The sequence below is a fragment of the Pyxicephalus adspersus genome, chromosome 2 (genome assembly GCF_032062135.1).
Source record: "Pyxicephalus adspersus chromosome 2, UCB_Pads_2.0, whole genome shotgun sequence".
NCBI classification, from domain to species: Eukaryota; Metazoa; Chordata; class Amphibia; order Anura; family Pyxicephalidae; genus Pyxicephalus; species Pyxicephalus adspersus.
In genome coordinates, this window is record NC_092859.1 from 56,293,544 (window position 1) to 56,320,410 (window position 26,867).

The 26,867-nt window shown below is 37.0% G+C and overlaps 1 protein-coding gene across 1 annotated transcript in view; it reads right to left on the minus strand.

Annotated features, from left to right (window-relative positions):
* Positions 1–26,867, minus strand: part of TENM2 (teneurin transmembrane protein 2) — a 1,565,317-nt gene that overhangs the window by 1,350,989 nt on the left and 187,461 nt on the right. The window contains exon 2 of the mRNA XM_072398985.1: positions 16,314–16,426. The gene's annotated coding sequence lies outside the window, so the exon portion shown is untranslated. The remainder of the gene's footprint in view (positions 1–16,313; positions 16,427–26,867) is intronic.

A 26,867-nucleotide genomic window follows, 5' to 3' on the forward strand; every position in this document is an offset into this window, starting at 1 on the left:
GAGCATAATTTAAATGCCAAAGCCTATCTTAGTACTGTTACTGACCATGTCCATCAGTCTACCCATCTTTTGATAGTTACTTCCAACAGAATAATGCATTAGGTTACAAACTTCAAACTCAAACTTTTTAAACATGACAGTGAGTTCACTGTGCTCCAAGGACCTCCGAAGGGACCAAATCTGAATCCAATAGAGCTCATTTTGGATGTGGTAGAATAGGAGATTAGCATCATGGACACACATCCAAAAATTTAAAGCAACTGTTTAATGCTATAATGTCAATATGGCCTAAAAGCCTAAATGAATGTTTCCACCACCTTGTTGATTCTATGCCATGAAGATTTATGACTGTTCTGAAGGCAAAGGGTGTCTAATCAATTACTAGCAAGGTATACCTAATAAAGTGGTTGATGGGTGTAAGATTGTACTAAATGTAAATATAGTGGTTTTGTTCCTATGTAATAGTGCATGTAAAATCACCTTCAGGTTGGATATACCTAAAACATTGGAAAAAATCAAATTTAGCCTCACCACCACTAGCAAAAGATAAAACAAAAACAGGAAAAATACATAACTCAGGAGAAACTACCTTTGCCTACAGTACTTACCTTTAGTTAACAGTTGTCCATTGCAGTATTTTGTTTCATCACTAAATTTTTCCAGTCCTCAGATTCCTTCACTTTTCAATTTAATTTGCACCTATACTTCATTATAATAACCTTTATCATACTTTGTAATATAATCTGATCACAGGTTGATCACAATACTAATCGTCTGCTCCTATATTTAACTATATTAATCTCCCCAGATTGCTCATAATAATCAGTTTTCATAATTTATATTAATAATATTTTGTCCTATGTGTCTTCGTTCAATTAATAATATACCCCCATATTTTATTTCAAATAATCTGCCTCTTAAATCCCGACATACCAAATACAAGTTTTACAGATGGGGAAATAAGACAGGTTCTCTTTTAGCTAACTTGGCTTCGCCTCAAAAACCAAAACCATCTATCCTTACTCTCAGAAATGCTGATGGGGTAAATGTTCCACCCAGACAGAAATTCTGGCTATTTTTGAAAATTACTACTCACATATTTACTCAGCTCAATTACCTGCAATGGCCGATATAAATGCTATAGATGGCTAAAGTACCGTCTTTATCACTAGACCAGCAGGAGCAACTTGCTCCAATACAAATTGAGGAGGTAGCAAATGCTAATCAATCTCTTCCGTTGGGGAAAACTCCTTGCCCTGATGGCTTGCCTGCAGAATTCTTTAAACCACTGGAAACATACATATCCCCCCTCTTAGTGGACATAATAGTATTTTGGAAAACCAGATTTCATTTCCATCCTTCACTCAGGCTCATACTTCCTTGATTCCTAAACTATTCAAAGATGTTGAATACCCTGCTTCTTATGGACCAATTTCATTACCTAATACAGATTGTGATCGAAAAGATTATGGCAAATAGTTTGCAACCAATGCTGCCTGAATTATTGACTAATCATCAATTGGGTTTTATTAGAAATAGACATATTACCAATGGGATAAGGACCGCTATAGCTGCCACGATTTTACCGTACAACAGAAATCATATGCTTTTAAGTTTGGACACTGAAAAAGCATTTGATTAAATACTCTGGCCATATCTACATGCATTGCTGGCACATAGGGGTTATGGAACCCATTTTCAATCCTATGCTAAATTTCTATATAACCACCCAACTACACATTTAATATTGAATAATCAGTTCTCTCAGCCTTTAACCATGCACTCGACAGGGTTGCCCTCTGTCCACTCTCCTGTTCAACCTGGACCTGGATCCACTACTGTGTTTATTGGAGGAAGATCAGGAACTTACAGGGATCAAATTTGGCCTCACAAAAATTAAATTAACAGCTTTCGCAGATGATGTGCTTTATCTCCAATGCTAAAACTGCTCTTCCTGGTACTATGCACATTTTTGAATAATTCAAATCTGTATCGTGATATACTATAAATTTTGAGTCAGTGGCACTCCTCCTTTTCCCCAAACACAAACCTTCTTGGAGTTCTCAATTTTCATTTTAATGGGCTAAATCCCACTTCAGGTATCTGGGTGTACTACTCCCGAAAAACCCAGCAAAAACATACAATACTAATTTTGTGCAAGCTGTGAATTCCATGAAAAAATATTTTAGGTGATAAGCTTCTCTCACCCTTTCCTTTATGGGGAGAGTATCTTTGATTAAAATGGTCACATTCCCTCGACTTCTGTTCCTATTGCAAGCACTTCCAATATTAACCTGAACATGACATACGCCACATAAACTATTTGTTTAGGACCTTTGTTTGGGGTGGTAGGCCTGCTGTGGCTAGTGGTAGGATCTTGCAACAAACAACGAAAAACGGAAGACTTAACTTACCAGATGTGGTCCTATATAATGGAGCAGCGCTGCTGCACATATTAAAAGATTGGATACATGGTACCTCTTTCTTTACAAATTTGCAAGTAGAACTTTCATTATATTCTCTTTGGGATCATCTTACCACTCTCCACACTAACAGGGAACTACTTCCAGTGGAGGTCCAAAATAATCCCTTACCGTTTCTGCAATGGCAATTATGGCACTGTTTACATAGACCAGAATCCCTCAATGAACACTCTTCCCTATTTCTCCCACTAATGGGGTAATGTGGAGTTTGCCCGTGGGTTATCTTCCCCCTGTACTTGATGACTGGGCTGAGAGGGGTCTTATTTCGGTGAGAATGATGATCAATCCTACTACCCATAAGGTCTATTCTTTCCCAGAATTGAGGAAGAGATTCCCTTATATGGCCAACAGTATTTTTCTGTTTATCCAGGCATAGGTTTATGCTGCAAAAGTGGCCAAGACTTTATCTCCACATGACCGCTGCAATCGTCTAAATAAAATGCTACTCTCTCCTCCCACATCCTCCAAAGCTATTTCTAAATTTTATGAATTTTTAGGAAGGGATTTGGATTATTCTACCACTAAAACAGGAATGGCGAGGTGGCATCAATATTTTCCCAATCTACCAATTGCTAAAATCTTAAAATTGTATAGAATATCCTGGAAAGGGTTACCTGCAACCCAATATCATGAATTTTTTTTTCTTCTCTTTCAAAAGATTTACATTTCCCCAATATCAAGCTCAGTTTATGGGACTCTGATGGAGATACCTGCTTTAAATGTGGTGCCCCTGCAGCTACTCTCTTTCATAATTTCTGTGAATGCTTGTGTATTAAATGATTCTGTAGTCATGTGGGGAGCTATATTTGTACTAAACTAATAACTTTTGTACCATTTACCCCAGAATGGGCTGTTTTTGGAACGGTGGAGAGTTCTACTTTGGGGTTCTCTAGAAGAGCGAGACGTTTGGCATTGCTACTTTCAGGGATAGCCAGGAAAACTACATTGCACTGCTGGTTGGAACCCTCCCCCCCAACAATACGTCTTTTTATGGTCAAATTACAAGAATTATTTAGGATAAAATGGGCGGAAACTGCCGTACATAAAGAATCAAAAACATAATCTTTCTTTGAAACATGGAAGAGTTTTATTGCTACACTTAATACTCCCACAAAAATAAAATTGTGCAATTGTTTTTGACACACCACATGGTATCTAGGAAGAAAGCTGGAACATGATCCTCCTATAGAAGTTGAATCACTGCTGATGTAAGCACTTATGTTTACTGATATTGGTGTTTGGGTTGCACATTTTATTTTGTATTTTTTGTAATTGCACTATCATCTGTATGTTGATGACCATTGAAATGTTATTTCGTATGTTATTTTCCCAACGGTGGGTTTGTTACTTTCCCAAGGGTGAAGTCCCATTGCAGATGGCAATCCATCATATTTTGGGAACCCTGGTGCAGAGTGTATGGTGATATGGAGCCTAAACAGCCCCTTTGTTGTGGTTAAGTGAGCAGAAGGCAAGTTTTTTACCTGTTTTCTTTTACTTTTCTTTAGCTGTCCACAGTGCAGCAAACTTAAGCTCACAGACATCATGCAAATGGCAGTAGTAGTAGTAGAGATGAGTTTGAAGCAAACAATGTCTCATTTGCTTGCTATTGTATCTCTGGGGCCACCTGTACAGCTCCTTAAAATTGCAGTCTGAGCCTTAAACAATAGGCATTGCATATATTTTGTTACAATTTTTGTGTAACATTTTTTTATACATACAATATGGCTTAGTGGACTGGTGTTCTGCCTGATGGTGTTTTTACTAGGATTCTGTTGTTCTATAATTATACCTACCTGTTTATCATCCTGTGGTATTTTGTGGGAAAAACCTTCAAGGTTTTTTCTTTGTTACTTGTATATTATTAAATCATTAGGTGTTAATAAGTGCAATTTAGTACCTAATCTCCTAACTACTCCAGTAGGGGTATTTTGCTGTCTCTAGCATCAGCCTTGTTAGGTGACCATCACCGTCCACTAGGTGCCATTTTGAAATACTTTTTTTCTAGCTGCTGTGTTGACTGTCAGGAAAGAATAAATTTTTGTAGGTTTTTGTTTCTGTGCAGGTATGTATATAAGATAAGTATATATATATATATATATATATATATATATATGTCCATCTCCCCCTCCTCCTTTAGATATAGTGCCAGACCTTTCGCCCAGAGAGGTATGTGAGGAAAAGAGAATAACAAATTCTTTTATGAGGACTTTTAGAGGTTGTGGGATAAAAACCCTCCAAGAAAGCATACAAGGAAGTCAGAGCATGCGTCTCTCCAGCTCAGTCTACTGTGCCTCTAATAAAGGGTGTGTATCAAAAGATATGTCTCCAAGTATGCCAGTGTGCCAGGGGTACTAAGCCTTCTTTGAGCAATGTGCAATTTGTGCCTCTCAGGTCATCTAACACTGACACCAATTATCATTTTTGCTCTTTGTTAAGGTGATTTTTTTCCCACTGCCCAATAATGTAATAGGCATTTATATCACTGACCATCACCACTATGTACCTACTGTGATCTGTGGAGGTGTGCATGTGGTGTTGGATCCTTAGGACCCAAAAGGTGGTTTTCCTTATCTTAAAAGGTTGAGAGAGGTGGATTTATGCCATCAAGCAAAGGGATATGTCCTGCCCCTTCTAAGTCAGTCAGCAGATCATTCTGCTGTGCATGTGGCACTAAGGCCTTGCCCTTCAAACGTATCTGTGCATCTTACTTTAAGCAATCAAGTAAAGATGAGGAAACTCAACCAAGGATTTTCTAGGACTACACTGATCTGTCACAAGCTGTCACAGAATAATTGCAGGAACAATACCTATGTCTATAGCTTTTAAAAGAAAGCTCCATCGAGAGAATTAGGATTTGTTTCAGGATTCTAAATTGTCACAGAGACTTTGGAGTCTGATAGTGTCTGATAGTGGGACTGACAGCTCACTCTTTTGATTTTGCTTTGGTGGCTCCCTAATTCAAACTTTTAGGCAGGCTATTAGGTGGACAGATAAACTGGTCCTTTAATCTGCCCAGATCCTATTTGGAAGAAGGTATACAGGGGATCACAGGGGGCAAGTTGTGGCATTCTATTCTGCCCTCTTACATAACTTTTAGGGAGGCAAGAGATTTCCTGTGAAGATATTTATTGACCCTCAATAAAGAAAACCTACAAATACTAGGTTCCCTAGTCAGATAGTCTAAAAAGAGCCTAAGCAAAGCCTTCCAAGAGTAAATCCATCCAGACGGCGAAGATAGAAACAAGATTGTCCAAGTTTTCCACGGTGACATCCTGGGCGATTTCAGTCAGGTAACATGGTTACCGCATACAGTATTTGTCAGGCTCTCTGAGATCCTGGTACAATCAGACATCAATTTCAAGAGATTCATAGAAGTACAATTTGCTTCTACCTTATGTGCACAAAATGGAACAAGCAGTTTTACTCCATTTCATAGTAAATAGACCTCTGATGGGTATAGATCATTTCTGGACCTGGAGGATTTAAATTCCTATGTCACTACTTGAAGAACATTCTTTTGCTGACAATATCCAAAACCAAGTTGGAGAGCCACAAGAAGATAACTCTGACTCTGGTAAACTATTAGGAGAGTCAATTATGACCATTATTTGAGGATAATATTTATTTCGGTGAAATCTAGAACACCTTTGCTTACCTACAAAGTGGCACCAATAAAGGTGTGGGCTCAAAGAGTTTTAGAGAGTTCGACACTGCCAGCAAAGGAATCATGATTATAGCTCTGAGGCACGGGACTAGGATTCCAATCACCTTTTATGCCAGTCTTAAAGGTTGGAGGGCCCATGGTATGGGATATCGCCTTTGGCCTTCCTTACAAAGGTGGACCACTCCAACCTGGTAAATTGTGGTCAATCCTAAGAAGTTTTGAAAGCCTTCAGTTTGCTTTTGTATCAGCAGAGTCAAGGTACCTGTGAACAGGACAGGTCTTCTACACACCATACAGGGTGGAATGAAGATTGTTTGTTTCCATTAAGTCACAGTCATGTATTTTGCTGACTGTTCATATTAGCAGATCATTTCTCAACTACCAGTGGCCTTTCAGCAGACACAGTTTTCAAGTTCCTAGACCTGATGGCATCTCTAGATATGTTCAAGTGCCAGCAAAAACTGGCCCTTGACCCTTTCACGAAAAAGTGGAATTTTTCACTACTGTACTTTTTAGAACAAATAGCACTGATCTTAAGAGATCTACTGAAAATAAGGAAGGATTCAGAAAAAAGCATTGGCAATTATTTCCCATTTGGCCTAAATTGGAAAGTTGTTAACTCTAATTATGATGGCTGCTTCTTTTATCTTTTCTTGCCAGGACTAACTTTTCCAGGGCCGGTTGTAGCCTTCTATCCCTGACTGCCTGGGACTGAATAACTAATTGTTAAAAGGCAGAGGCTCCTAGTATCTGGCAGATATACTGCTCAAAGCTTACAAACATCTATAAATAGATGCCACAATATAAAGGATTTTCTTAGGTTAACCCATCAATAACACAGGTTGCAGAATTTTCTGCATTCAGATTTGGACGAGGAACTCGGGGTCAGCTTGTTTAAGGCCACTTGTCAGCCTCCACAACCTCCAAGTGGGTGGAACATCTTTTGCGGAGGAAGTTCTTCAAAGCAGTAGTGAAATTGAAGCATTCAGTAAAGTCATTCTTTTCAGCATAGGACTTGCCTCTGGTCCTGTAAATTCTCAAAGAGCCCTTTTTCTATCCAGTTAAGGTCTGCTCAAAAGGAAAATGAACTTGAAAGATGATTTTCTTGACAAATGTTACCATGACAAGAGGTTTCAGAGCTAGACACCCTCTTAGCAAAGAGCCATATTGCACCTATCTTTCAGAAAATGTAAATGCATCCATCATTGAGTGTCTTGTGTAAGGTGTTTTCAAGTGTCTCCAACTGGGAGGTATTTCCTCAACATTGAGACACTCATTTTCTGAAGGTTCTCATAAACATGAGTAACATTTTCTCTATTTATTTACAGAGAAACAATCTATTTTATAGTTGTGGATATTCTAGTCAGTTTGACAACAATTTCCTAAAGCAATCAATAGTAGTTGCTGAAACTACTTCCTGAGGGAGCCGATTCCACATTTTCACAGACCTTACAGTGAAGAAACCCTTCCTGATTAAACTTCTTTTCCTCCAGACACAAAGAGTGCCCTTTTGTCCTTTGTAATGATCTCATAGGTGATTATGTTGTGCTGTGAGCTGGTGCCAGGTTGGCGGCCCCCATGCTCAGCGTGGTGCCCGAGCGAGAGCCAGAGAATGGTCAGACAAGCCAAATGGTCAGGGCAGGCAGCGATCAGGAATAAAGCCGGGGTCGGTACACAAGCAAGCCAGGAACAGGAGACACAGACTGGACCAGTGGGAACTTGGGAGCAGAACCAAAAGGATCTGCTTGTCCAGGCAAACTCCTGTTGCCAGCCACTTCCTTATAAATGGGATGTCATATGATGATTGAGTTATGTGAGCCGCAGACTCCTAACCCACCAGCAGATGGAGTGCTGGTGAAGAGACTTTCTGAGGTGCTGTTCGCATGCCTGCCAGCCAGCAGATGGAGTGCGTCTGTGGATCACTCTTGACCTCTGAGGTAAAGGAGATGCTGATAATCAAATTACCTTGACAATCAAGTGAGCAGAGACTTGGATCCTGAAGCAGAGTTGGTGCTGGCAGCAGGTTAGAGAGCCTTAAGGAGCCACAGATCCCCTAGAATTGTGGGGATCTGTGACATGTATGCTGTCAGGAGGAATTTGCAGGAAAGGAAAATTACAGGTAAGTATGACAAAAGTTTTCCATTTTTCTTTCATTTGCTTTAAACTAGTGTAATTCAATACTAATATCAAGTCAATAAAGTGTTTATGGTATGGTATAGCATAGGGTAAAGATTTAGGACTATTTTTAATAGTAACTCTCAAGAAACTACATCTATCATGAAACTATCAAACCATGTGGGTGCTGGATAATGGGGAGTTTACTGCATAAGTATAGTAATAGACATAGGGCTCTATTTCTAAAACAGGTAATCTGACATTCCCTCAAACAATCCTTAGTGGAAATGGTTCTCATGGGGGAATATTTAAGGGAATGTCTGATTCCCTGTTTTATAAATGGAGCCCTTAGTGTTATAAAGTAATATATTTAGTATGGTATTTGTAGTTTACAGGAGGTACACTTTTATTTGTGTATGTGTATCTGTGTGCTTCATCAAGGCATAGTATAGATTGTGAAAATAAAATTTGGTTGTTTGGGCCATTAACTTTACCTAAAATGTTCAGAGTTGAATTAAAATAAAATTTTAAAGATGACATTTTCATATATTTTTTTTTCCTTTTTATCACTAGAAGCTAGCTTGCAAAAAGCTTTAGGAAACGATATCAAATTTTCTAGACACTACAGATTTGTTCTGAAAAAAAAAAGATGGATCACAATACACATAGTTGAATTATTCAGAATAGTTACACACCTGGAGTACTCTCCTCTACCACAGACCATCTGGACTAATCAGCCAGTTACACGGGTAGCCATTTAGTACTGGGAAGCTAAATATGCTCTACAAAGTGACTGTCATAGATGTATTTTGTAAACTAAATATCTAATATCTAAATATCTAATGAACTAAAACATTATATAAAGCATCAGTTTTGAAATTGTAAGTTTACAAAAAAAAAAAATAATAAAAAATTACGATCTTTTATCTTTTAGAATCAGTACTTTAGTTTTAGTTACATTGACAATGCTTGGGCTGAAATGATGTCAATAGTTCTTTTTAAGCAGGGGGAAAAGCTTCCAGTTTTTCAGTAGAGATCATGCTGCAACATTGTAACTTTAAATCAAACTACAATGTTCTAGGGTGTATTATAGGCTGAATTAATACATGATATGTGTCCGATCCTTGTGAATTAAACCAGGTTATCGCCTTAGTCCAGAAAGAAAATGCTGATCCTGGATTAGTTCTGCACAACAGGTGGTATTATTCTTCTGAAAAGAAAAGTGGAAGCATTGCCAGGGAGAGTATTGTAATCTGTTTTAAAGGATATTCTTTGTATTTTTAGCAAGCAGTTAACCCAGGAACTATATATTATACTAGGTTCACCTTTAAAGGGCCCTTTAGTGTTAGGATACTAAGGTAACAACATAAGATTGTAACATAATACCAACTTAATATGTAATAACTAAGAATCTGATTATGTATTAGGCATTATTAGGCATATTAGTAATAAAATTCCTTTTATTTTAAGTATAAAAAGACCTAACTGCCATAAAGTCCTAGCCCCACACAACAGTTGTAAATTCTGCTATGATTCTGTTCATGCAGGTATTCTTCATAAATTTGTCCTGGAAGAAAATGAGAACCAATTATATCCATCCCGGTTGGCAGAGGATGTGATCCAAGTCATCTGACTGCCTGAAAGCCTACACACAACATACACAGTAAAAAATGATTTATTAAAGCTCTCCACGCCTGAAGATACATTTTCCTCAGTGATCCAGCATTGGGTGATCCAGCAAATCTCGGATGGATCTGGTACAGGATTGAAAACATTTGCTAACAAATAGCACATGATTTTTAAGAAATCCATTCAAGTTTGCTGGATCACCCAGGTTCACTGATGAAAATGTATCTTCTCCAGCCTTTGAGAGCTGTAATAAATCAGACCATTAGAGGGAGAATCTACAAATCTAAAAATAAAGTACCATGATGACTGTATAATATTACAAGCATACTCATCATATTTTAGTTTTCCTACACTGTTCAAAAAATACAATTTGGTCCTAAAACATAAGTTACATATGCTTTAAAGGCTACAGGTAATATAAAATATTTTGTTCTGATTTTTCCCCCAAAAGGAGATTAACTTTTGAAGTAGTTCTCTTTTGTGCTTGACATATTTGTTAGTATGCTAAAAGAAAACAAAAAAATGCTGACACTTAGAAAGTACTGTAACCATACAACTCTGTTCTGATAAGTGGTTCTATCATTATTGTGAACCTCTATTATTTAGGTTACTGAACAATACACTAGTGAGCGTTTCTATCTGTTACCATGGAAACACAGCAATAAAAGTTTAATAAATATATAACTTCTGTAAAAAAGGTTATTGATCGCCCAAACCCACTTATTTTAGTACAAAACAGTAGAACACCTGCAATTAGTAATGTTCATTTCACTGCCAACCTTGACTTTCCTTTTAAATGTGCATTGCAAAACATATACATACTCAGTGTCATTCTAAACATCACAAAGATGCACATGTGTTTTGCGGTGCATCAAATGTCTTTAATTAAGCCTTCTAATTCGACTCTTACTTCATGTTCCTGTCCAATATAAAAACTATTATATGATGTACTTATAGAAGTTTGTCCGCTGCATATTTTAATTTATCAGCAGTATGAAATATGAATGCTTTTGTTCCCTATTGTAGAAGCAGTATATCTTAGTCGATTCTGTCCCGACACTTGGCAGAGAATTATTACTATATATTAGATCTTCTTCCAAGTGTAAATATCAATCATAATTCACAGGACATGACATGAATTTCATGACCATTTACTGGCCAGTGGCCATGATCTACTTAATATTTCTGGATAGATCTGGTATTTGAAAAGCCTAACAAAAGGTATTATGATCATTTCTGAATTAAGTCATATGTTTTGCATTTTAAAGTATAGTGACTGAAATAGATACTTTACTACAGCAGCCTCACTATCTTGTTACATTACATACAGGATACATGATCAAGAGACAAATAATTTTCAAGGACCCTAAATTATTCTGATCATGTGATTTGTCAATCACCCTTTTATTATTAATATCATTAATTATTATTAATAAACAGGATTTATGTAGCGCCAACATATTACGCAGTGCTGTACAATAAATAGGGATTGCAAACGACAGACTAATGCAGACAGTGATACAGGAGGAGAGGACCCTGCCCCGAAGAGCTTACAATCTAGTGGCCCTTCTGTCCGAACCTAACAAAAATTACTGGCCCAAGTCCAATTGGGCTTTTATATATTTACCACATTAAGAAACTTGTTATAGCAGAGGTGTTGGAAGGCCAGCACAAGTTGTTGGGTGATCAGTATTGTGACAGCATGTTAAAATGTTGGCAGACTTCCGGTTCCAGGTTACCATGAGCAAGTAGCTGATCAGAGAAGCTCTGGCACACTCGGAGGCATTGCTTTCATCGTTCGCCACTGAATATTGTGCACTACCATCCGTTATCCACTGGCGACTCCTTGCAACCTATTGCATGGATGAATTTGTAGCCAAAACGGCCGTATGCAGCTCTCCAGCCACAAGCAAAAGGAGAAAAGCCGGGGGCTGCAATCCAAGATGGTGGATGTTCTGTCCTCACAGCAATTTGTGCGCCTCCGATGGTAATGAAGGTGAGACTTACTGTCCCCCACCAGAGCATACTAAAATTGAGGAAGCAGTTGCCATTCTTCTTAAGCCTACTATACAAGAAGCTATAAAAGCCGCAGTAGGCAAAGACATAAAATCTTTGCAACAAAAGCTAAAGAGCTAGGCTTATAGGATATCCACTGCTGAAACCAGAATCTGCTCTAACGAGGATGATTTACTTCAAGTTCGCACCCAGATAGCTTCGAAGGAAACTCAGGTGCGCGCCTTAACCGATAAGGACGATCTGGAAAACAGATCTCGGCGCAATAACCTGAGGATCGTGGGATTACCCGAATTCATTAAACCCAGTATGTTGCCACAGTTATGTGTGTTCTCTATTCCAGAGCTATTCCAGAGCTTTGAGGCCTGGACCATGTCTGCAGAGTTGAACGGGCTCATAGATTGGGTCCCCTCACTAAAGATTATTGATGTCCGCGCCCTGTTATAGCAAAATATTGGATTATACTGATAGATCCAAATTGCCCACGGCCTTTCGCACTCACCGTAATTTTGTTATTGAAGGTGCTCGTCTTTTGATTTTTGCTGATAACTCGGTGGAAGTGTCCTGCAAACGCAAGCTTTTTCAACTTGTTTGCTCCTCACTGTTTAAGAAGAGAATAGGATTTATACTGGCTTATCCACCCACTCTTCACCCTTATGATTTAAAGAGGGAAAAACACTCCTTCACCAGCACAAAAGAGGCTGAGGAATTCCTGAAGGGAAGCCTCATTAACCTGGAAGCGGGTAACTCAGGGAATAATTCATCATAGCCCAAATTCTTCATCAGTAAGCTTAAACCCTTCTCTAGATCGCATCCTCATCTCAACCCCCAAAATCGTATCGTGCTGGGGTGATCAACAAAATCTCAGGATACCAAAAAGACAAACAACAATGCAAAGTTCCTAAAGTTCTTTTTACCTTGATAGTGTTGGTATTTGTGTGCTGATGGTATTTGTCTCTTTTTTTTATGTGCACTTCCCAGTGTGAGCCTATCTCAGGATGAATCATTTTCTACTGCAGATATACACGCCTATGGACATGAATGGAATGTAACCAATATCTACTGTGTACTTATTTGTCTTCTGTTTGTTACTCCGCTCTTATTTTGATATCCAGGGAATAGACTCCTCAATTGGAACTTTTTGTTTTTTATTATTATTTACTTTATTCTTGATGTTTTCCCCCTATTCTATGTTCCTCAAAGAGCACAACCAAAGTGTTTCTTTGGAAAATTGTCTTTTGCCGGGGTTTCTACCCTTTCATAAACTGAAGAACAGCAACCATTAACAAGACTATTTTTTTATGTTATGTCTTACATGATTTCTGTGGAAAATTTAGATTCTGTTATTACCAGCAACTTAATGAACTCTGAAGGACAACACGCCAGATGACATGGTTTATATTAAAACTGTGGCTCAGGTTGTAATGTTATTTTTTGAGTGCACCCATGTGTATTTTTTTTATCTGTGCCATGTACTTAATCTAATTTTTTTTCACTTCTCATGCAAGTGATTTCATGGATGTGAAGGGCTTGTGATCCCCTAATAAGCACATGGCGATATAGCCATGCTCCAGGAGACTCATTTGGGCGCCCAGGACTTCTCAAGAATGCGCAAGTTGTGGGTGGGGGACATCCTGGGATCATTGGCAATTGATCATAAGGCAGGAGTGCTCATTCTGCTACACAAAAACCTACATGGCAGAGTGCTGTCCTCCCAGTGTGATAGGGAGGGGGGTAGGCTTTGCAGAGTCACTATTGAATTTCCAGATAAAACCATCTCTTTCCACAACGTCTATGAACCCAATTCGCCCCCAGCCTCCTTTTTTTAATATTTAACTAGCTGGATATCTGAAAACCTAGTCTCGTTCATGGTTGTGGGAGGTGATTTTAAAACAGTAATGCATGAATTGGTAGATAGATATGCGACAACACCATTTGCAGAGAACCTCTGTATCTTCTTACCCTAATCGTTTTACAGAATTACTGCAGCTTAATGATGTCTGAAGACAAAGGCAATTCACGGTTTGCTCCCTTGTTCACCTCTGCCAGGCACGCATGGATTACCTGCTATGCTCAACTCCCCTACGTATTTTGGTACATGATAATGATTCATCCGATTGTGGTGTCTGACCATGACCCTATTCAGATATCCCTGTCCAGCACAATACCCAAAGGTGATATTTCTCTTCATTTTTGAGCAAAGACCATGCCTTTCAGGCAGAGAACCTCTAAGGGGTCAACACCTGATGCCACACTTTTACTTGCCGTAAGTGCAAGGCCCCATCAGCTACATCAGGTCCATAGATTATGGTTCCGCCCACTGATTACAAGGTACTGGCAAAGGACCATGCAATTTATTCATGAAGTGATGGGTTATTTTGTCCCTGCTAATCCTACTTTATCTGTTTGGCTGTTGGGACGACCTTTCATAAGTGGAACAGGGCAAAGGCAGAAGGGGGTGGATCTTCATATGCTTCTGGTGGTGAGACGGGCCCTACTCATTGGTTGAAATGATCCCCTACCCCCTAAGATGGAGGTAGTTAAAGGTGTACTGAGCACTGTGTTTTATAGAGAAGCCCTAGATGATGGACAGAATGACAACAAACATGTTGATAATTTTTTTTGAAGACTTTGGAACCCTTTTTGTAGTCCACTTGGTATATCTTGAATGTGTCTTCTTGATATGGTATGGTATATCTACTGTATTTATGATTGTGAAACTTGCTCTTATACTGAATCTTAACAAGGATTGTTGCTCTCTTTTTCCTCTCCCCCCCCCCCCCCTTTTATGTTGTTTTACAATCATAACAAAGTTTCCTACTGTTAGAACTGTTAACTCCGTTACGCAAAATGTCAATAAAAAGAGGTTGGCAAAAAACATTCTAGTAAAAAGGAATGGGTTGAAAAGAGGTAGAAAACCGGAAATAGGAAAAGTTGGGGAATTAGACAGAAAGTGAACAATAATAGTAAAATCAAAATGGAACCATAAAACTTGGGGAAAGGCAACTGTACAGTGTGGGGTGGTAATGTGTAAAAAATGGTGGTTTAAGTTCCTTTTACCTATACATTTGGATTCAAGAATTAAAGTTGAACAAAAATCCCACTTTAATCATGTGCAGCTCAGAGTTGGCTGCCATGAAAACCTGACAATACTGGCTTCCTTTACACATAGCGGGAATGAATGGCCCAACGGCTCAAGATGGAAAGTGGATGGAATAGGTAAAGATTTGCTTTCAATTCAACTTTAACTCCATTTTGTTGTCAATATTTGTCCTTAAGAATCAAAATAAAAAAAAAACAAAAATAACACACAGATATTGAATACATGATTTAGATTTTAGGATTTCCATGCTTAGGCTATTGCAGTACAGTTAATTGCTAATGTAATCACAGTAAATGAAGGGATATAATACGCACACATTGCAGAATGTTGGAAATTCATAGTATATTCATAGTCTTTATTCACTAATCTGTGCAATAAGGATTGTGAAAAGTAGGAGATGTCTATTCAATGCTTAACATTCACGTTTAAAATTACTAGAGATTCAAATTGTGTAAAGCTTTTGAATTTTATTTAAACAACAAAAACACAATTAGTCAATGAACATTTTAAAAGGTTTATGTCTAATTTTCTGTAGTTCTTGTTTTAGTTTGGTTAGTTTTGCTTTATCTCTGCAGTGAGTTACAATGGTTGTACAACAAACCTTGGGAGCGATGCAGGTGTTAGGAAAAGGGGCCAATAAGGGAAAACATTTGATTGAATTCTAATAAACTTAATTTTAACTTTCTGTTATGTTGGGTTCATGGCTTAGAATTTTCAGACTGGGCTGTCTTATAAGATAAGTTGCTACAATGAGTCACTTCTATAAAGCTTTTATTTCTGTGTATAGACTGTAGCTAAAAGATTTGTAGTCCTTACCAAAATATAGATTAAAATATTTTTAAAACATGCACAAACAAATACTCTATATCCTTTTAACAGTTTTACAATGGAAATGCAACAGGTAATTAATCCTGAAGCAGCTGTACAGGCTGTACTAGCAGTCCTTTCCACGGTGCTTGAAGGTGTTCCTCTACATATATCTTATTATGAACCAGGTGTCATGTATTTTGAGGGCACAGGATACATTAAAGAGAAAAAAATATTTTTTTTGTAATTATTTAACACCTACAGTGCTTTAACTTTTTTGTGACCTTGTTTTCCCTATAACTATTGAACAGTGCACTTGCATAGTATTCTTTTATAAGAAGAACACAAAGTAATCAAAAGCATTTCTGAATTTCCTTTCATCAGTTATAAACAAAATGTAAACTTATATATCACAGTGTGAGACAATTGTAGATAATCAGAAAAAGAAATTTTAAGAAAAAAAATAAATATAATGTTATAAAAAGTGAAAAATGCTCACTGGATGTCTTGTGTCCTAACAAACAATTTCTGCTTGTGAAGAGCTTGTTTTAGTCACCAAGTATATGAACAATTACTGGAACATCTTCCACAACAAAGGATTCCAGCCAATTGCTGCATGGAGAAAAAGAAAGAACACATTGTTGTAAAAAATGATTTGTAAGTCACTTTTATTTCACACAATTAAAAAATATATATGTAAACATATATGTAATGTATGTAAAACTTACATAATGTATCCAGATTCTTCGGTCAGGAATAATTAAATATATTGGTACATTTAAAGTAGAATGTTTCTGTGTTGTAGACATATATACTAAATCGATAATAGGGGCAAAAAAAGTTTACGCATACTCTCTCACAGAAGGAGTCAAGGAAAGAAGCAGTCAAAACCAAGCACCTAGGTTCAAGAAAAAAATCACCTCTTATCTTTTAGAGCCCAGAATGCTGATCCAAATAACAAGTTGCCAAGACCAAAATTGCAAATAATCAGCTTTAGTGCTGCTTGTCGAATTTGGACTGATCATTAAATCATCCCGAGCAGTCCAACTTATGCTCAACTCATAAAATTCGGTTTTACAAGGTAGGCTATCACATAATGTTCTAATGCTCCTGAAGTATCTGGGGGGGGGGGGGGGGGGGGGTGTAGGTGTCAGGAGAATGCAAAAACCATGTTTAGTGCTATCAGCCTGTGATGATTTGTACTGTTAGGCAGGGCTCTGAATATATTCAGAGATTCAGAAAATATTGGGTGTTAGAGCTGCTGTTGCCACTTGCTCAGATTCAGTCCAAACCCAGTACCAAGGTGTTGGGCTGAACAGGACACAATCAAGCAATAATAATCATCTTACTTTGCAATCCTGCTACCACTTCTAGCGTATATAAAGTGTATGTCTAGCCTAACAATAAATACATTTGTTTCCTTTTGGTCTGTAAAGATACCACTGAAAGGTTTTTTTAAATCTGTTCAATAAGTGCAAAACATATATGTTGAACCTAACAGAAATCTTGTGATAACTTCCTGTGAAGAATGTCCCTGCTGAGTGTTATAAGTAGCAATGGGACTTTACACTTAGCCAGGTGAATTATCAGTGAATGTGGAATAAATTTTATTTGAAATGAATATCCAATCCCATGCAAAGAAAAGTAACATGTAAATGAAACATGCTTTTTTTGCACATGATTGGATGTCCAAGGTTGGAAGAGATGTAACTACTAATCTAAATACTTTATCACTTTCTGAGAGATCATTCACTTTAGTGTGAGAACAGCTGTGGACTAAGGAAATCCTCTGTATTGTATTTAGGGGAAGGATGTGTGTTTATGACCAAGGGTGGGTTGGTGGGGGATAACCCTGCTCATTCACAGATACAGTACAGTGAGTAAGTAATAATAATGCACTCAATTTGCATTGATGTATAAGGCTGTATGACTTAGTTGCAAAGCACCTGAACAAGGTATTGCCACTCCTGTACTCATTCCCATTGAAAAGGGTGGACACCTAGACTTCCCTTATAAACGTGGCTTCTGGTTCCAACAAGCCTTCACCTACTTTTCAAGGAATTAGATGTGGAGAAAAGTTTTTTACTTGGAAATGTTAATACCCAGTTAAATTCTGTAAATTTAAAAAGCTTCCTGTTTTCTAAACCTACAATTTACTGAGCTGAATGGAATTTCTGATGGAGGCTACATATATTCAATTTTTTACTGCAAAAAATCACTTTAACAGCGGGGGCCTCTATCAAAAAAATATTTAACTAGTATGCATCCCTATATGAAAAATCCACCCATTATGCCTAAGCACTATTACATTTCGCAGTGGAAATAAAAAATATCTCTTAATTTCATTAATCTTGCATAATCTTGTCAAACCCATTTCTGCTTTCAGTTTCAAAAAGTCCATCATATAATTTTGTGTTCCCAATTATCAACTGATTCCATAAAGTGGTGGAAATATGTATTCTCTGCAGAAATTCCAGTGGAACAAAATTTGGCAATTCTAGTAAATATCTAAATGTATCTGAATTCATGCAAAATTATGTAGTTATTGTGCCCCCTCCAAAAAAATAAATAAATATTATTTGTAGTCTATTTTTTCTTTATATTACCACTAAAAATATGAAATGGTTAATTAAAGACACTCTCTATAGCAATAGTTTAAGCCTCTGAGCAGGTTTCTGAATATACTGGTATCCCTTAAAAAATATTTCTTACCTTGCACATCTATGACAGATTGTGCCCTTCCTTATTGTCAGCAATGACATTTGGCCAGCACTGTGTCCCGCCAAAATACTTGACCACAGCTTCCACACTATACAATGATTGAACTAGTGTATTAGTATTAACACGTTTTGTTTACTATGTAAATTGTCTGTTTCCCTAATTTCCAAGATAATATTTGTCAATACCTGACAGAAAAGACAACTCCCTGGAACAAAATACTGTTGTAACCAGATAGATATGTATCTAGAAATGCCAGTATTTTAAACAAAATATATACACTCAATCTTAAAAAGAATCCTGGAAGAAAAGAAGACTGTTGAATAATTCAAACTAAATTCTTGGTTTTATGTCTGATGGAGATATACGGAGGTCATTCATAAGATCAGAAACTGGTTTTAAAACCCCTTCCTTTTCAGTTTTATCACTGCATCCTGCATTACTGAAGTTCAATTCCCAATGAACCTTAATCCATTCTTCTCATATGCAAATCATGATGCCAAGTAAAATCCATGCTCGCATTTTTGAAAGTTTGCAGTCGTCGATTTCCTATGAATTCTCTGGATTTTTTTTTTGTAAAAAGTACCTTTTAGTATTTAGATAAATGCCATCTATTTTCAACCATCCTTTGATCACTATGACTTTTCTGTAGACTTAAGAGGCAAATTCTAAGGTGAATGAGAATAACAAAGGGGTTTTCTTATTCTTTTAGGTATTTAATTCAATGTGAGACTATGATCTTTTTAAATGGGTAATCTCAAAGTGAATAGCAGACACATTTGTCTATTATCTGTTATTTATTAGTGTTATGTGAAAAAAAGAGGCTATAAAATCTATTATTAAATAATGTCTGAGAAGATGATCAGGCATAAAAAGTTCATTATGTCATTCATGCATAATGGATAATCAGGAGAAACATTAGATAGCGGAATACAGATAGTATCGCAGTGAGATAATGCCAGAATTATGATTCACTATTTCCTATTCCTTAGCCAATTCTTTTAAGTTATCTCATTGCAAATTATAACACACTTAGTGCACTAGTCTACTGTATAGTAGAAATTACTGTAATCAACAATCATACTGAAACCTGATCACTGCAAATCAGTGTCTGTTATGTTTCTGGCAAAGGCTGCCACAGATCTATTTTTACTGCTGGAAAATATATTTTTGAGAAAGTTAGCATGAAATTTTCAGCAGCTATGAAATGTGCTTTACCATAAAAAGGTCCCATATCTACATCCTTACTGATGGTCATTTAACCTGAACCAGCAATCAATAAACTATTTAAATAGCACATAGCACTAAGACAATAAAAGATATTAGAGGAGAGAAAGGCATATGTCCTAAATTGTGCACACATATTTCAACTGACTTTGCTCAATAATTTGATTTGGTCCACAATAATGGAACTTGATGTGGGCATTTCTAAATTTGATGATATAACTTAGGCTAAAAGAATGAAAATGACCAGCAGTACCAAGCCTGATTTATTAAAATTTTCCAAGTCTGGAAAAGATAGAATATCAAGGGTGAACTTGGGTGATCCAGCAAACTTGGAATGGAGTTCTTAAAAATCATGTGGTATTACTTTGCTAAATGTTTTTAATCATAGATCAGAAATACACCAGTAATTCCAGAATATCTAAAATTGGGTAACTAGTGCACATTAAATTGCTTGCTTTGGGGTAAGCCTCATACGTGGAAAATCAGAAAAAGTAAAAGGGTAAAACCCAACATCTTTTTACAAAAAATATTTTTTTAATAATCTTTAATTCATAATGTCTGACTAACTAAAAAAAGCTGCATATTGGTAATTGTTTTTTCTTAACAAAAAACTGTTTACATTGCTCAGGATCCAAATGAAGCAATTTTACCTGATTAGGCTGTGTCAACTATCCATTTGAGATACATAAATAAGAAAGAAAAGAAGATTTTTTAGCAAGCTTTCTGGTTTCTCACATTCTACACCGAATATTCTGGTGAATGGCAGAAACTACAGGTGGGTAAAGGCACATAATATTTGTAGATGTACTAAATGCACAAGTAAAATAGATTTATGTTTACCAGCTAATAGAATTGGTATTTCTGTCTATCGATCCCTGAGATTTACACACAGATGTATGACTGTGCATTTGGCTTTGTAAGCCAAATACATTTATTAAAGCTGGGCCACTTCTTAGCCCTCACCCTGTGACTAAACAATGATAGAGCAGCAGCAGCTTACTCTTTCCTGTCAGCAAGTTACTTTTTTCGCACATGCACTGACAACACCCATGATTCTTTTTCAATGCTGCAACTCCGATTCTAAGTATTGCACCACAAAGTATTATAAATAAATACATCAAATGCAAAAATTACAAGTATGACAAACAAATAGTATTCCAACCTTCAAAAAGCCTACCTACTAACTTCTTTCTCACTCTGCCATCAGATCTTTCTAAAGGTCCTTCCAATTTCCACCACCTTTGCCCTAATTGTAGCCTGCAGAGATTACCCTTTCAGAGTCCCTCTCTCCCATGTCTAAGAGTTCCAATATTGAAAAAGTCAAGCTCTTTTGATTAGGACCCAGAATAGAAGTACTCCTTGTCTTCTTCTTCCCCAATGGTGGCTCTGCGCAGGATACCCTCTCACTCATGAACATAAATTTACTGCAGCCACCACTTCTACCTCCAACAGTTAGTTTGTGGAACATTTAGTTAGTTTGTGGAAGCTCACCCTCACAAAGTGCCCAATAGGAAAAGCTCTGATAGTGTGGGTTGGGTGACAACTTTTATCACTTTTTGTGTGGCTGTATATAGGCTTTTAATTAAGGTAATTTTTGGAGGTGATTACTGTGTGATAGCTATTTTATATTTCAAGCTCATTCAATAGACTGATGGTCAAGGTGCAACATGCAGGAAACTAAATAATATTATATATTTTGCCAGTATTACCTACAGTCTCACTTTTTCACTGTAATTGGGAGTTTGAGCATTGCACAATACATGTTTGTGTTTTATTATGCTTCCCTAGTAAGTAAAAAGTTACCTGGGTATGGTCTGCTCGCGTTAAAGTAACCCATGTATTAAGTCTGCTGCAATATATGCCTTTTAAAGAGCAATAAACAGTTGATCATAAAAACACAAATAAGGGTGGAGTAATCAAGTTTAAAAGATTGTTAATTGATCATATCATCCAAATAATGTAATTTATTCTGAGAAAAAAAAACATATTTTATTAAAAAGATTGATACATGACATGCTTGGAGAGATGGAATCAGTAGGGAGTAATATGGCTTTCTCAGTGGTAATGTTAGCCCCATAAAGGGCCAAGGCGCAGAGTCTAAGCAACAGCCTGGTTTTCTCCAGAGCCTCTAGAGGTGAAGATGTTGTGTTTGTTTAATCTACAGCAGGTAGTCACCTCAACTTCTAATAGGCACTTTTTTTTATACAGAAGCACTACTCATTAAGGTGCCAAAGGAGACACTCTGAACATTTATGACTTCTGCAAATCCTACAGGTGTTGACTGCTTAAGAATAGACAAAGGTTTAGGTAAGAGTTTATTGTTCACTGCATATAGCTTTGCTTGTATTGCATTGGAGAAAGGCACACTTGTGAAGTAGGTGTGCATAAAGTGCTAGTATACTATTAGTAAATGGTATTAAAGTAAAATTTACATCTGAGTGCCTCACCTAGTTTTAGCTATCTGCAAGCTCAGAATAATATACCATTCTTTTAACTTCTTTCTTTTAAAGTATCAACTGGGCCAACAACAAGAATTTAACATTTTGTACATTATTTATCTTTAATTACAACTGAATGTTCAAAAGAACATAATAAAACAAGTCAAATCCAGTATCTGACTAGTGTTACTTTTGGGCAATGTAAAGTGTGGAGCTAAAATATATTTGGTGCAGGATATTGTAAAAATTAGGAGCTGTTAACATGAATATTGTTTGGTAGTTTAAGTTATTGTTTGGGCAACAATTTAGTTGTTAGAGTTTGGACCAAAATTTATTTAAGCACTAACTGGTATTGCAGCTTAAGTTATGAATAAGGGGAATTATCTTTATTCAGGCCTCATTTGGGGTAAACATCAAATTCCTGAACTGAGATACTTGGGATTTAGCTGCAAAAATTCACAACAAACAGAGATGTATTTATTCTGTATACACTAGAAAGTAGGGGTTTAAGGAAGAGTGGCCAAAAAAAACACAATTTTTGATTAACCCCCCTAGCGGTAATCTCGAGTGTGACTCGGGGTGGCTTTTACATGCAAAAAGTGGTAATCCCGAGTCACACTCAGGGTAACTTTAGAAGCCCCCCTTACCTGTGCTCCAGCGGCGATCTGATGGTCCTGCTGTGATGCCGGGGTGCCGGTCCATCGGGGGCGTGGCCGGGTGGGAAATTTAAAAGCAGATTACTGAGGATCCATTGCTGAGATTCTTAATTTGTCATCTCTTTTATTTGGTGGCTGTATGTTACCGTTACTAGAAATATTTCAATTTAATTTCATTTTAAATTAAAACTATTCTAGTTTTAAAAATTCATCATTAATGTTTGTTTGCATTGTGGCCTGCAAGTTTTATCCCAAAATCAACAGCGGCCCCTAGATCAAAAAAGTTGGGCACCCCTGCTTTAGGTGATTAGGGTTGAGTAAGGAACAGGGTTAAGTGGGAGAATTGGGGTATGTATTAGAGACAATTATGGAGCAATGAGTGATTAAAGTGAAATTTACATTTGCTACTTGTGGACTAACATATTGGTATAGGAATAGTTTATCCAGTTATTCAGGTAATACCATTTTCCAGGTAATACTCAATAAAAAACAATATTTTTTCTTCCTCAGACAGTGTAGTTTTAAAACATTTTAAAATTTGCTATATATCATTAAAATGATGATATGATTAAAAATGAGTAGACCAGGATACTAGTGAACGTTACCATTTGCTATCAGCCAGTTTATTTTAAGTCTATATAATCATAACAGTACAACACAACACTTTATGTGATTTGATGGTAATCTTTCAGGTAAGCTCTTGTTTTCACTATTCTTCTTTAAGGTGGTAAATTAAAAGAGCAGACATGAATTGCTGGAGATTTCAGCACCTATTTCTCAAGAAATGGATTTAAACTTTTGAAACACAAAGCTTAATCATGTGGTATTCTTTTTCACAATGATACATAATACAGACTTAGAACAAGAAAATAATAATGTGAGTATGACATTTGAAGGCAATAAAATGTATAAATTTTAGCATATGTCTGACTGAAACTACCTCTAATGGGAAGTGTAGCATTTAGGAAATAAAATGCACAAGAATTGACCATAATAGGTTATAAAAAACCCTGCTGAGTCATTATTTAGTCAATCATAAGTATAAATATGAGGTGTTACTGCTATTTATTGACATTAAAAAGCAAGGAGGAAAAAATAAGTAAATATGTTTTGCCTTCGCTTTCTTTTTCTCTAGTTGCTCTTTGGCTCAGCAGGTGCCCATAATGACTTGAGATTTCTATTTGCCTGTCATTAGCAAAACACTTGGTGACCTAATCCTACAGATTCATGAACACTGGGGCTTCTATCCAAATGCAACTTTATGGTTTACACTGGATATAGCTCCATTTCCTTATTATATTGCAAGTTCCTCTGTGAAGGACCTTGCAGTAAATTGTGGAGGAAAAAAATAGCAAAATAAATAACGTAATGGGCTACACAATACATATTTGTTTATTAACCATTAGAACCGCATTTTTTATCTTTTGATGGGGCAGCAATGGCTATGGCCAACACTGAGTTAACCTAGATAATGAGTTCAATATAGTGTAGAACAAATACGGGTGAATACCGGTGCAATTGAAAGTATATCTGTATTTTTTCGTTTTCTTTTGGGTAAGGATTATGTTCCAAAAGTTAGGGGAAATCCAAAATATTATAGTTTTTCCCAAAAGAAGAGAGGAAATCTTTCAAAAAGTTCATCTATTTTAGATGAAGATTATTTCCCTCACTGGGAGATTTACTCTAGTTTTCTGTTGAATCTCTGGGACAGAAAGTCAAATGAACTTCCTCCAATGGTATACAGTCAGCAAAAAAAAAAATACCTTATTCCTTCTCTACTCTTTAAAAAAAAAAAAAACTATTGGTTAGTAATATTGGTCAGTGTTTAAATATTTAGAAATGTGCTGTGACATTACCTTCATTCATGGTATCTGTTCTTAGGTTATAAGACAGATGTTTAAAAATCAACATCACATTCGTCATTGAGAATCTGAAAGTGTCTCACTCTGAAAGCTGGTGTTTTGTTTTTCCATATACTTTTGTGTTACATGCTTTTTTTCATTCCCACCAACATATATATTGAATAAGTGTACCACCTGTACCTTGATATTGTCAATCCCACTACATATCTGGCTTTTCTACAACCACAATGAATCAGTGTTGATTTATTGTTAATCAACGTGTCTTTGCTCCTCCTGGGTAATTAAGGACACGTGTGCATGTTTCGGAGCATAATACTAAGTTGCTAGTCATCAATATGCACAGTTATTCTTTATTATTTAGGCATTAAATGAGGTATGGTAATTAGTTAGCATCTGGTTCCTAGATAAACTAGAGAATAAAAAAATTAGTAAAAGAACTTCACAGTTAATGCATAATATAGAGTGTTGACCTATAATCCTAAAAACAACTGTCTATTTCTTGTCTTGACTGACATTTTTTCCTTGAAAATATAAAACATGCTAAAATCATGAATCTGGTCCAAATTCTTTTACTGTTATTGTGGTCTGGAAAAAAGTATTTACCATTTTAGAGTATTCAGAACAGTTTCTGCAGAATAATTGTAAGGGATTGGTGCACACTGAACATTGATCCCCTAAAATTGCATCACTATGGTGCCATCACAAGATACAAAAACTATACCTGTCATACCGTGTTATCCTGTTACACATAGCTGGCCACTTACAGTCTGTAAACCCTATATTTCTCAGGAACAGGGAGATGCAGGGACCTGAAGACGTAACAGTAATTACATGCCTCCCTTGGTTATCTGTCACATGAGTTGCTGGAGAATATACATTTTCAGAGGTGAAGCTGGGCGATCCACCAATCCTGAAATAGATCTGGTCCCGGATTGAACACATTTGCTAACAAATAGAAAATGACTTTTAAGAAATCCATTCCAGGGTTGCTGGATCACCCAGCTTCACTGCTCAAAGTGTATCCTCTCCAGTCCTGTGATTACAAATTTATACAGAAATTTCCTGAAATTTTACTACAATTGTCTGTGTTTAATTCCTGTGCTTTGTATCTTTTTGGGAATTGGTAAGGGAAACTGATGTTCCCCTTTACCTAATATCGTAAGTGGTGGTGGTGGGGGGGATATTCCACAGTAGGTTTCTTGTTACCCCCCCTCACACACACATATACAGAGAAGTCTGTGGGACCTGTTAAGCACACTTGCTGATCCCCCTCTTTTCCGTACAACCAAACCTCATATTTGGTCTAGTTAAAATTAAAGAGTAACCTCATGCACCTAATTTTTTAATTTAAGGTAATTTTAGGTATTCTCACAAGCATGTTAAATAACTTTGGTATTTTCAAAACACTACATACAATTCCATGCATGGAAGCTTCCTTTAAGTTGTATGTGGTGGTGGTGCTACATGTCAATACAATGCCCCTGATTCATCAAGCAGAATCGGATTATCGGTCGCGCATTCGTATTCGCAAATCTAATCGCCTTAATTGGCAGATTCGCGCTCCTTATTGTGAAGGCTGGAATCCGGCTGGCAGTGAGGCGAGTGTACGCGCACACTCGAGTCCGGACCGCGGTAATCCGCGATCAATGGCCACGCGTACTTTCGCGCTTCCAGCGAGCGCGGATTTTATTGATGAATCAGGGGCAATGTACGCATATAAGATTTGGGTGTTTTTTGCAACCGCAGGACCTGAGCACCTTGCAGTCCTTGAGCGCACTTGAAATGTCTATGCATACCATGTATGCATACCAAAATATTCTACAGTCAAACATGATCTGTCCAACAGCTGTGCAACAGGATAGTTTGGCCAAAATTGGGTCATGCAATAGGACAACGATCACAAGCACACCACCAAATCTACAAGAGAATCTCTTAAATAAGAATGAATAAAGGTTTTGCAAAGATCGAAAGTCTAGACCTCAACCCAATGGACATTAAGAGAACTGTGCATAAAGAACTGCCTGCAAAGCTCAGTGAACTGAAGCAATGTTTTAAAAAGGAGTGGGCCAACCAAAACTCCTTTACAGTAATGTGAGAGACATTTGTCTGTCCTGGTTAGATTTAAAAATAGTCAGGACAGGAGGGAGGGAAG